The following is a 12,477-nucleotide window of genomic DNA, read 5'->3' as shown; positions in this document are numbered from 1 at the left end:
GCTCCCGTTTATAGTAAACTTAGGGTTGTAACCCTTAAACAAGGGGAGATAATTAGGTAAATAAAACCAAAAGTACTGGTTGCTAAAAAATCGTCTTCTCAAGAACCACTGGGCAGATTATCACCAAACTTTCACAAAAGGATGAGGATATATTGTAGATTAAAATTTGCACAGGGAATCGCTCTGAGACAAAGGGCTTGGTCTCAAGGTCACTTCAAAGTTGACCAAAAATTACATTTATTAAAATGTTGAAATTTTGCTTACTATAAGGACTAGCATCATCAAATCTTGTCAGTTGATGCATCTAAGGACCTTGTATCATGCTGACTCAAAAGTAGTTCATGGTTACCTACTTTTTAAATTTTGCAGCCATTCTTTTTCAAAATGATTTAGAGGCATATTTTGAACAGTTTCAGGCCTATTATCATCAAACTTTTTCAGTTGACAAATGACAGAATGAGACCACTATTCTTTAAATTTGCTTGTTGTGTGTTAGGCTCATAATTCACATTATATCTACTGCAATCAACTTCAATGGATTCAAATATTTTTAATGAATTCTTATTAAAAAAAATTTACTTGAATATATGTGTAATATACATGTACATGTAAAAGATTATTTCAACATGTTACAAAAATTTAAATATATGTGTCTTTTTCCCCCTTGTAAAACATTTGAATAAATGAACCCAAGAAGTACAGTAAAACCATTTTTTCTCAATTTCAACTGGACCAAGATTAAACATCAAGATATCCAATGACTCCAGATAACCATGCAGGGTAAAAAACTTAAAGAATAAGGGGTTGGGAGTACCAACTCACTTCACCATATAAATGGTACATTTATTTAGATATCGGTTTTTGAGATAATGAAGTTTAACTTTTAAGTTAAAGGCTAAAAAAGATGTTATGTTAAAATTTTCCACAAGTGACACCATGTCTTACTGAAATCATCCCTATGCATTTCTTGTAAGAGTATTTTTCTACTTACTGATTGTCAAACAATGGATATCCTCAATCAGTAACACATTGGGATTACTTACTTTGTAGTTATGCTGTGTAAATGTTTTGCCAAGCAATTATTATGACAGTGATGTAGCAAAACACTGATGATTCTGTAGTATGACACGTGTTACTAACATGATTGCATCAAAGACGTTAGATGAATAGAAAAGTCTAGAAATTAAAAATCATAAGTCAAAGTTCAAGAAATGAGGGTCTGGGAGTATTAGTGTTTTGGATACAATTTCAGGAGTACTGTTGGAGAGAGTACAGTTGAATTATATATCCTTATGCTCACTCCAAATTCAGAGTTCCGGAGATGAGGTCTCTTGATATTTGGGTCAAAGAAGAAAGAGAATGTTAGCAAAGTTGACAATATAAACAGAAACATGTAACCTTTAGGTGGAAATTAAACAAATATTTATCCTTTTATTACAACGTCAACTTGCAAGCTAAGAAGGAAGACCCACTCGTTGCTTTGCAACGAGCTTTGCTCTAGTTATAATTATTTTTTTTTTTTTCCAACCGATTTTGTGCACACGATTTCTCAGAAACGGCTGGGCCGATTTACACCAAACTTTCAGATGTAAAAGATATTCAATTGATCTTGATAGGTTTTTTTGTTTTTTGATGACGTCACTTCCGGTCGTGAGATACTGACGATTTTCTGATTTTCAGAGGGTCGGCTTGTCCTGGAAACTCCTCCTAAACGACTAGAGCTATTGAGTTAAGATTTTCAGTGAAGATAGAGGAAAGATTGTAGATGTGCAATTGGGCATCTATATCTTTCCAGCTCAAATGGCGTTGAAGCTCGCCTGGGCTCGAAAAATAGGCTCACAAACATCTCGCAAAATTTGACACGTTTTCTTTTATATCTTTTTACCTGTAAATATTTTGTTAAAACATGTATCACAAAAGATGTGTAAAATGATCAGACCTTTCATTTGATATCAAGAAAAAATGGCTGATCCCTCAAATTAGGGGCTCAGAGGGGCCAAAAGTCTTTTATGTATAACTCTTGAACGATCAATATTTTGTTATAAATTACTGAAGCAAAAATGTTCATCTTATCGATTTGCAACTACATGGTTTAAAATTTTGATCATATGTTACGCAATAAGGGGCTAAAAGGGGCCAGAATGCTAAATCTTTGGCACTTTATATCTCAAAAAGGGGGAATATTTTGAAAAGCAATATTGAACAAAAGATGCTAAGAATAATGTTCTTAACAATATGCAACCTTTCAATTTTTGCAAAACGGCCCCATTAAGGACTTGAAGGGCTGGCCCCTAAATATTTTAATTCACCATATCTCGAAAACGAAAATAGATTTCTGAATAGTTGTTGAACAAAAAGTCTTCAAAATCAAAAGACCTTTCAATTGATATCAAGAAAAAAGGGCTGATCCCTTAAATTAGGGGCTCAGGGGGCCCAAAAGTCTTTCATGTACAACTTTTGAACGATCAATATTTTGTTATAAATTACTGAAGCAAAAATGTTCATCTTATCGATTTGCAACTATATGTTTTAAAATTTTGATCATATGTTACGTAATAAGGGGCCAAAAGGGGCCAGAATACTAAATCTTTAATGCTTTATATCTCAAAAAGGGGGAATATTTTGAAAAGCAATACTGAACAAAAGATGTTCAGAATAATGTTCTAAACAATATGCAACCTTTCAATTTTTGCAAAACGGCCCCATTATGGACTTGGAGGGCTGGCCCCTAAATATTTCAATTCACCATATCTTGAAAACAAAAATAGATTTCTGAATAGTTGTTGAACAAAAAGTCTTCAAAATCAAAAGACCTTTCATTTGGTATCAAGAAAAGGGGGCTTACCCCTCAAATTAGGGGCTCAGGGGGGCCAAAACTCTTTCATCTTTAACTCTTTAACGATCAATAATTTGTAATACATTCCTGAAGCAAAGATGCTTATCCTAACGATTTACAACAATATATGATACAATACTGATCATACGTTACGTAATAAGGGGTCACAAGGGGCCAGAATGTTAAATCTTTAACGCTTTATATCTTGTAAAGGGGGAATATTTTGATAAGCAATACTGAACAAAAGATAGTCAGAATAATGTTCTAAACAATATGTACCCTTTCAATTTTTATCAAATGGCCCCATTAAGGTCTTTGAGGGATGGCCCCTAAATATTTCCATTCAGCATATCTCCACAACGAAAGGAAATCTCTGAATAATTGTTGAACAAAACATTTTCAAAATCACAAGACCTTTCAGTTCATATCAAGAAAAAGAGGCTGACCCCTCAAACTAGGGGCTCAGAGGGGCCAAAAGCATGTCATCTATAGCTCTTTGATAATATTATATAAATCAAAAGAATGAAATCTAATTAGGGAAGTCTATATTATTATCTTTTGACAAAGATCATAGTCAAAATAATATCTCATCTAATTAAGAAATTGGATGGAAGACCCACTCGTTGCTCGCAACGAGATCTCATCTAGTTCTTATTATTTTTTTCTTACCAATTTTGTGCACGCGATTTCTCGAAAACGGTTTGCTCGATTTTCATGAAACTTTCAGGTCTGATAGAACATTAAAAAATCTTGATATATATTTCTTTATTTTGATGACGTCACTTCCGGTCCGAAGATTTTTGCGATTTAGTGATTTTCGAAGGGTCAGTTTGTCCGCAGGTTTTCTAAGAAACCACTCATCACAGGAACGTGAAACTTTTAGCGAAGACAGAGCAACATATGTAGATCTATAATACGTAGTTAACATTCACTAGAAGTGCCACACGTCGACGAATGCTATGGTCTGAAAAAAGTCGTATCGAGAGTTTCAAATTTTAGAACACTTTCTGTACGATATCTTTTTACTTGGAAATATTTTGTTAAAACATATATAATAAAATTTGTGCAGAATTACAAGATCTTTTAAATGATATCTCGAAAAAAGGGCTGGCCCCTAAAATAAGGAATCTAAAGGGGCCAAAATATTTTTCCTGATATCTCAAAAAGTATTGAGAATTTGTAATACTTCAAAGAAGCAAAGTTGTTCAACATGACAAGTAGCAGTTTGCGAAATCATCAAAATGCGTCGAATTACGTCACTTCCGGCCAAACAGAAAGTAGTAGAAAACTGCTTATTTTCACAGATATTGGTACAGTGCTGCTATCCCACAAGTTGACATGGGATGGGATTGGATAGGATTCAGGATTGAGGATTCACGATAGAAACATAATGTAGTTAATCCAATCCTATCCTATCCTATCCTGTATCCTACAGCCAATCAGATTCGAGTAAAGGTTAATTCATATTTCAGAATAAATTACAGAAACGCAAAAGGATATAGAACGTTTACAAAAGATATATTTATAAAATCACAAAAAAAATAGCCGTTTTTTTTCTTAACACACAATTATTCTTTTACCTTTGAGTAATATGGCATACGATCTAACCGTGAACGATCACCGGAAGAAGTTTCGCATGTAAACAAAGAAGAGATCGGACATCAAAAGATCGTATTTCTTCAGCATGTTTGGATGATTAACTCGATTCCTACTTGTGTTACAGTTCAGTAACATGTTTCTCTGTTAAATGTGTTCTGTTTGTCTGGATAATTCCACTTGAACCGTCAGCAGTGGACTATAACAGATAATAATCGCAGTTGTTTGGTGCAGGACCATGTTGGTATGCTACACACTGTAAATGTGTGCATGTTTATACATATCTCTCCCTTTAAGCAATGTTCTAATGACTTGAACTATTCAAATTTTATTCTATTGTAATATACACTGAAATTGAATGTGGAAAAAAGAGATTGCGTAGAAAGGGGAGGGGTAGGGGGGGTAAATATTTACAAATACTTTGTCACATGATCAGATGTATTATACCTTTTTCAGTTTGTTATTGCTATATACTCATTTCCCTACTGTGGTTAAAAAAATATGTTTTCTTATCTGATTGCAATTTAAAATAATTAAATGCAGAATCATCATGATCATTTCTTATGCTACTGTGTATAATAAGCCCACTCAGCACTTGCATGTACATTGTATGTATGACCTATTGTGAGTTAAACATAAAACATATAACATAAATTAATAATTTATTATCCATTTCAATTCAGAGAATTGAACCCAATTTTGCCTGCCCTCATTAGTCATCACTATATAAAGGATTTTACATTTAGAAGTAGGTATGATTAGATTATTTATTTTGTGTTTATGCATGTTTCATTAAAATACATAAAAATCATTATCTAAGTTGAGATGAAGTGTCTGCAGATTTTATGAATAAGAGATTTTCTTCTTTTTAAAATGTTGAAAGTAAAACTGAAATTAATGTATAATTGTTCTAGTCATCATGGTCATGTTATATGTATTTTCAATTTTTTTTATATTCAAATTTCAAGCAAAAAATTAAAAGAAATTAACAGACAACATATTACCGGTAAATAGATTAATACAAGCAGAAAATGGAGAGAAATAAACATCCAAACATGTACTCATACTAGTTAGCAAGTCAACAAGATGAAATGAATTATAATCTACAAGTAAATTATGTAAATTATGATTGTTTAATTAAGATATGAGTTATGACTATGAAGTTGCAGTATAAGATTTGATTTTGCTTGATTTCTTAAAACTAATGCATTACTCTGGGAGAGAAAAAGGTGAAATTCAGACAATTGTACATGTAACTAGTGGGTATTGGTTTTTTTACAAAAAAACACATCTCCCCTTCTTTACCAACATTAACGAGTGCAAATATATGATCAGGGTCAAAAATAATAATGCAGTGCATCTCAACTCAAATTCTGTGTACAAAATTTCAAGTCTTCATGTCAAACGGATCTCAAGTAATGGTCTGGTCATGTTTTTCTTAATTTGACCTTGAAGAAAGTGGTCAAGGTCAAATATTTTGATGCAGTGCATTTAGTCTCAATGTTGTCTTTCCTTGTTCCAAGTTTGAAATCCTAATGTCAAAAAGTTCTCAAGTTATGACCTAGACTATATTTTCATGTAAACAATTGACCTTGACTTTATTAATAGGTCAAGGCGAAAAAATGTTGCCATTCACCCTTCCTCTACTCTCCATGTTCCAAGTTTGAAGTCTTAATGTCAGGGTTCTCAAGTTATGGTCTAGTCATGTTTTCTCTTTTTGACCTTGAAGAAAGGGGTCAAGGTCAAAATTTTGAAGTGTTGCATCTTGTAACAATGTCTTCTTTCTATGTTACAAGTTTGAAGTCCTAATATCAAAGGGTACTCAAGCTAAGGCCTGGACTCTATTTTGATGTAAAAGATTGACCTTGACATTATAATAATTGGATCAAGGTCAAAAATTTTGGTGGCATGCATCCTTCCTTCATACCACTTCTGCATGTTCCATGTCTGAAGTCTTTATAACAAAGGATTCTTAAGTAATGGTCTAATCAAGTTTTTTCCCTATTTGACCTTGAGGAAGAAAAGAGGTCAAGGTCAAAAATTTTGGTGTGTTGCATCTTGTATCAATGTCTTCTTTCTATGTTACAAATTTGAAGTCCTAATATCAAAGGGTACTCAAGCTATGGCTTGGACTCTATTTTGATGTAAAAGATTGACCTTGACCTTATAATAATTGAATCAAGGTCAAAAATTTTGGTGGCATGCATCCCTCTTTTATACCACCTCTGCATGTTCCAAGTTTGAAGTCTTAATGTCAAAAGGTTCTCAAGTTATGGTCAGGTCGTGTTTTTTCCCTATTTGACCTTGAAGGCAGAAAGGGGTCAAGGTCAAAATTCTAATGCAGTGCATTTTGTCTCAAGGTCTTCTTCCTATGTTACAAGTTTGAAGTCCTAATATCAAAGGATCTCAAGTTATGGGCTAAACTCTATTTTGATGTAAAAGATTGACCTTGACCTTATAAATAGGTCAAGGTCAAAAATGTTGGTGGCGTGCACTCCTTCTCAATGTCATCTATCTATGTTCCAAGTTTGAAGTCTTAATGTCAAAGGGTATTAAAGTTACGGCCTGGACAAAATTTGGAAGAAGAAGAAGAAAATCGACAAAAACAATATGTCTCCCCTGGAAGGGGAGACATAATGAGAAAGATAATCACAATCAAATACAGTTTTAATGCATAATGTATATGACAGAATTTACAATCTACATGCACATAATGGTGTGTGTGTTTTTTTCTTCAGGACAATCCTGCAAATTTGCGGCTGTACAAATTGCACTTCATCTCATCTGCTGCTGGAACAAATAATAAAAGATTTTCAAACCAGTGTCCAAGAGCCCCCTAAAGTCTGGAATGATGCTGTTCTTTATGAAGGAGATCAGTGTGTGATAAATTTGTTTTCTGTGCATTGATGACATTTGTGAAACTGTTCGGTTACTTTATGACCATCTCTCTGACAACTATTTTGACATTTCAAATTCAATTTGAGCAACGGACAAGCAGGCCAAATAATATGCATGTAAAACATACAATTGTAATAAGACATTGATTAACTTCAATTTAAACAAACTACATGTACATGTATCTTTGAGCTTGGCATTGAAATACATGTATACTTTTCATGGACACTTTTAATGAATTTGACTCATGATAATGGAACATTCAATTGTTATACATGGTAGATATAAATTGTAGATAATATGCATTTGGTCCAATATATATAATTAAGGTCTTCCGTCTTAAGCGGAAGACCTTCTTGTTATTCTTAGGTTTCTTTTCCACTATTTTTATTATTATTATTATTGTTTTTTTTTCTTACCGATTTTGTGCACGCTAGTTCTCGGAAACGGCTCGCTCAATTTTCATGAAACTTACAGGTCTGATAGATAATAAAAAAATCTAGATATATATTTTTTTGTTTTGATGACGTCACTTCCGGTTCCGAGCTTTCCGCCATTTAGTGATTTTCGGAGGGTCACTTTGTCCAGCAGTTTTTTCAAAAGCGCTTCTAGACAGAAACGTGACATTTTTCGGCGATGATAGAGCAACATGTGTAGATGTGACATGCGCATTTCTCTTTCCTGGGAAGTGCCGCACTTCGTCGTTCGCTATGGCCCGAAAAAAGTCCTATCGGGATTTTTAAAATTTCTAACACTTTTTCTACAATATCTTTTTACCTGTAAATATTTTGTTAAAACATATAGAGCAAAAGTTGTGTAAAATGATACGATCTTTCAAAAGATATCAACAATAAGGGGCTGGCCCCTAAAATTAGGGAGCTAGAGGGGCCAAAAGTGTTTTCCTGATATCTCAAAATGTATTGAGAATTTGTATAGCATCATAGAAGCAAAGTTGTTCAAAATGACAAGTAGCAGCTAAGGAGATCATCAAAAGTCGTCAAAATGACGTCACTTCCGGCCACACCGGAAGTAATGGTAAATGGCTCATTCTTGCTCATATGACCGTAGATGTCTCCCGAACTCGATTTCATCTCCTTAAAATTTAGACGGAAGACTTATTTGTTGCTTTGCAACAAGCTCGTCTAGTTATTATTATTATTGTTTTTTTTCTTACCGATTTTGTGCACGCGATTTCTCGAAAACGGCTTGATGGATTTCTGTGAAACTTTCAGGACTTATTTATCATCACTTGAACCTTATGCGTTTTTTTCTGTTTTGATGACGTCACTTCCGGTCCGGAGATATTGCCGATTTAATGGTTTTCGAAGGGTCGGGTTGTCCCCAGATTTTCCCATATACGGCTTTAGTTAGAAACATGAAACTTTCAGGTATGGTAGACCTATGTCTGTAGATATGCATAACGCATTTCATTTTTACCAGAAATGCCGCACGTCGGCGCTCGCTATGGCCCGAAAAATGTCCTACCTGGAATTTTAAATTTTTTAACACTTTTTCTATACTATCTTTTTACCTGTAAATATTTTGTTAAAACATATAGAACAAAAGTTGTGTAGAATGTTACGATCTTTCAAAGGATACCAACAATAAGGGCCTGGCCTCTAATATTAGGGAGCTAGAGGGGCCAAAAGTGTTTTCCTGATATCTCAAAAAGTATCGAGAATTTGTATAGCTTCATAGAAGAAAAGTTGTTCAAAATGACAAGTAGCAGCTAAGGTGACCATTAAAAGTTGTCAAAATGACGTCACTTCCGGTCACACCGAGAGTAATGGTAAATGGCTCATTTTTACAAATATGACCGTAGAAGTCTCTCAATCTCAATCTCATCTCCTTGAGATTTAGACGGAAGACTTATTTGTTGCTTTGCAACAAGCTCGTCTAGTTAAGGTCTTCCGTCTCCAACGGAAGACCTTATTGTTTTCGTTCGGTTTCTTTTTCCCTATTCTTCTTCTTATTAGGGTCTTCCGTCTTCAGCGGAAGACCCTTCTATTATTCTTCAGTTTCTTTTTTACCTTTATTATTATTCTTTTTTCTTCTTACAAAATTTGTGCAGAAGATTTCTCGGAGATGGCTCGTTCGATTTTATCCAAATTTTCATGGTAGATGCGTTGACATCTGAAGTTAATTCCGGCAATATCGTTTTTTGAAAATCACTTCCGGTCGGAAGTTATCGCCCTTTTATTAAAATTCAGAGGACCTCCTTGTCTGCGATGGAACTCAAAAACGGCTTAAGCTAGAGCGCTGAAATTTTCAGTGATGATAGAGGACATGTTGCCATTTTGCACCTGGGTTTAGATATTTTCCGGAAGTGCCTAGTATGGAAGCTCGGTAGGGGTCGAAATTTAGGACACGAATCAGGAGTGAATTTTTGAGACATTTTGTATCATATCTTTTAAAGTATAATTATTTTGCTAAAACATATTGAACAATATTTGTGCAGAATGGCAAGATCTTTAATATGATATCAAGAAAAAAGGGCTGACTTATCATATTAGGGGCCAAGAGGGGCCAAAAGTATTAAATCAATAACTCTTTAACGATCAATATTTTGGTATACATTACTGAAGCAAAAATGTTTATTTTAATTATTTACAACTATATATTATAATATTTATGTCATATGTTACATAATTAGGGGCCACGAGGGGCCAGAATGCCAGATCTTTGGCACTCTATATCTCGAAAGTGGGAAATGTTTTGATAAGCAATATAGAATAAAAGATGTTCAAAATAATGTTCTAAACAGTATGTAACTTTTCGATTTTTGCTAAACATCCCCATTAAGGAGTTGAAGGGCTGGCCCCTAAATATATCTTTTGCATATATCTCGGAAACGAAAAAGAATATCTGAATAGTTGTTGAACAAAAAGTGTTCAAAATCATAAGAGCTTTAAGGTGGTATGAAGAAAAAGGGGCTGGCCCCTCAAAATAGGGGCCGAGAGGGGCCAAAAGTCATTAATCAATAACTCTTTAATGATCAACATTGTGCAAATCATTACTGAAGCAAAAATGTTTATTTCAACAATTTTCAACTATATATTATGATATTGACATCACGTGTTACATAATTAGGGGCCATGAGGGGCCAGAAGGCCAAATGTTTGGCACTCTATATCTCGAAAGTGGGAAATGTTTTGATAAGCAATATAGAATAAAAGATGTTCAAAATAATGTTCTAAACAGTATGTAACTTTTCGATTTTTGAAAATCTCAGTCAAATTCTTATCTCATCGAAAATCGGTCGGAAGACCCACTCGTTGCTCGCAACGAGATCGCATCTAGTTATTATTATTTTTCTTCCAACCGATTTTGTGCACGCGATTTCTCAGAAACGGCTTGGCCGATTTACATCAAACTTTCAGATGTGAAAGATAATCAACTGATCTTGATAGGTTTTTTTTGTTTTTGATGACGTCACTTCCCGTCGTGAGATATGGACGATTTTCTAATTTTCAGAGGGTCAGCTTGTCCTGGGGTGTTCTCCTAAACGAATAGAGATAAAGGGATAAGATTTTCAGTGAAGATAGAGGAAAGATTGTAGAGGTGCCATTTTGCATCCATATGTTTCCAGCTCAAAAGGCGCTGAAGCTCGCCTGGGCTCGAAAAATAGGCTCACAAGCATCTCGCAAAATTTGACACGTTTTCTTTTATATCTTTTTACCAGTAAATATTTTGTTAAAACATATATCACAAAAGATGCACAAAAAGACAAGACTTTTCATTTGATATCAAGAAAAAGGGGCTGATCCCTCAAATAAGAGGCTCAGAAGGGCGAAAAGTCTTTCATATATAACTTTTGAACGATCAAAATTTTGTTATAAATTACTGAAGCAAAAGTGTTCATCTTAACGATTTCCAACTATATGTTTTAAAATTTTTATCATATATTACGTAATAAGGGGCCAGAAGGGGCCAGAATGCTAAATCTTTGACGCTTTCTATCTCGAAAAGAGAGAATATCTTGATAAGCAATACAGAACAAAAGATGGTCAGAATATTGGTTTAAACTATATGCAACCTTTCAATTTTTGCAAAACTGCCCCATTAAGGACTTGAGGGGCTGGCCCCTAAATATTTCAATTCAGCATATCTTGAAAACGAAAATAAATTTCTGAATAGTTGTTGAACAAAAAATCTTCAAAATGACAAGACCTTTCATTTGATATCAAGAAAAAAGGGCTGGTCCCTCAAATTAGGGGCTCAGAGGGGCCAAAACTCTTTCAAATATAACTCTTGAACGATCAATATTTTGTTATTAATTACTGAAGCAAAAATGTTTATCTTAACGATTTGCAACTATGTGTTTTAAAATTTTGATCATATGTTATGTAATAAGGGACAAAGAGGGGCCGGAGTGCTAAATCTTCGATGCCTTATATCTCACAAAGGGGGAATAATTTGATAAGCAATAGTGAACAAAAAATATTCAGAATAATGTTCTAAACAATATGCAACCTTTGAACTTTTTGCAAAACAGACCCATTAAGGACTTGAAGGGCTGGCCCCTAAATATTTCAATTCAGCATATCTCGAAAACGAAAATAAATTTCTAAATAGTTGTTGAACAAAAAGTCTTCAAAATCACAAAACCTTTCATTTTACATCAAGAAAAAGGGGCTGGTCCCTCAAATTAGGGGCTCAGAGGGGCCAAAAGTCTTTTATGTATAACTCTTGATCGATCAATATTTTGTTATCAATTACTGAAGCAAAAATGCTCATCTTAACGATTTGCAACTATATGTTTTAAAATTTTGATGATATGTTACGTAATGAGGGACCAAAAGGGGCCAGAAGGCTAAATATTTGGCACTTTATATTTCAAAAAGGGGAAATGTTTTGAAAAGCAACATTGAACAAAAATTGTTTAAAAAAATGTTCTAAACAATATCCAATCTTTCATTTTTTGCAGAACGGCCCAATTAAGGACTTGAAGGGCTGGCCCCTAAATATTTCAATTCAGCATATCTCGAAAACGAAAATAAGTTTCTGAATAATTGTTGAACAAAAAGTCTTCAAAATCATAAGACCTTTCATTTGATATCAAGAAAAAAGGGCTGATCCCTCAAATTAGGGGCTCAGAGGGGCCCAAAGTTTTTTATGTATAACTCTTGATCGATCAATATTTTGTTATC

The 12,477-nt window shown here is 34.1% G+C and overlaps 1 protein-coding gene across 1 annotated transcript in view; it reads right to left on the bottom strand.

The window, feature by feature from the left end:
- LOC133206147 (vacuolar protein sorting-associated protein 53 homolog) overlaps positions 1 to 12,477 on the bottom strand; it is a 540,720-nt gene that overhangs the window by 351,660 nt on the left and 176,583 nt on the right. The gene's annotated exons all lie outside the window — the stretch shown is intronic.

Source organism: Saccostrea echinata, unplaced genomic scaffold, assembly GCF_033153115.1.
Source record: "Saccostrea echinata isolate AGI-Se365-2 ecotype Australia unplaced genomic scaffold, CSIRO_AGI_Sech_v1 ptg000054l, whole genome shotgun sequence".
In the NCBI taxonomy this organism is placed as follows: Eukaryota; Metazoa; Mollusca; class Bivalvia; order Ostreida; family Ostreidae; genus Saccostrea; species Saccostrea echinata.
This window is presented reverse-complemented; position numbering and strand designations above follow the sequence as displayed.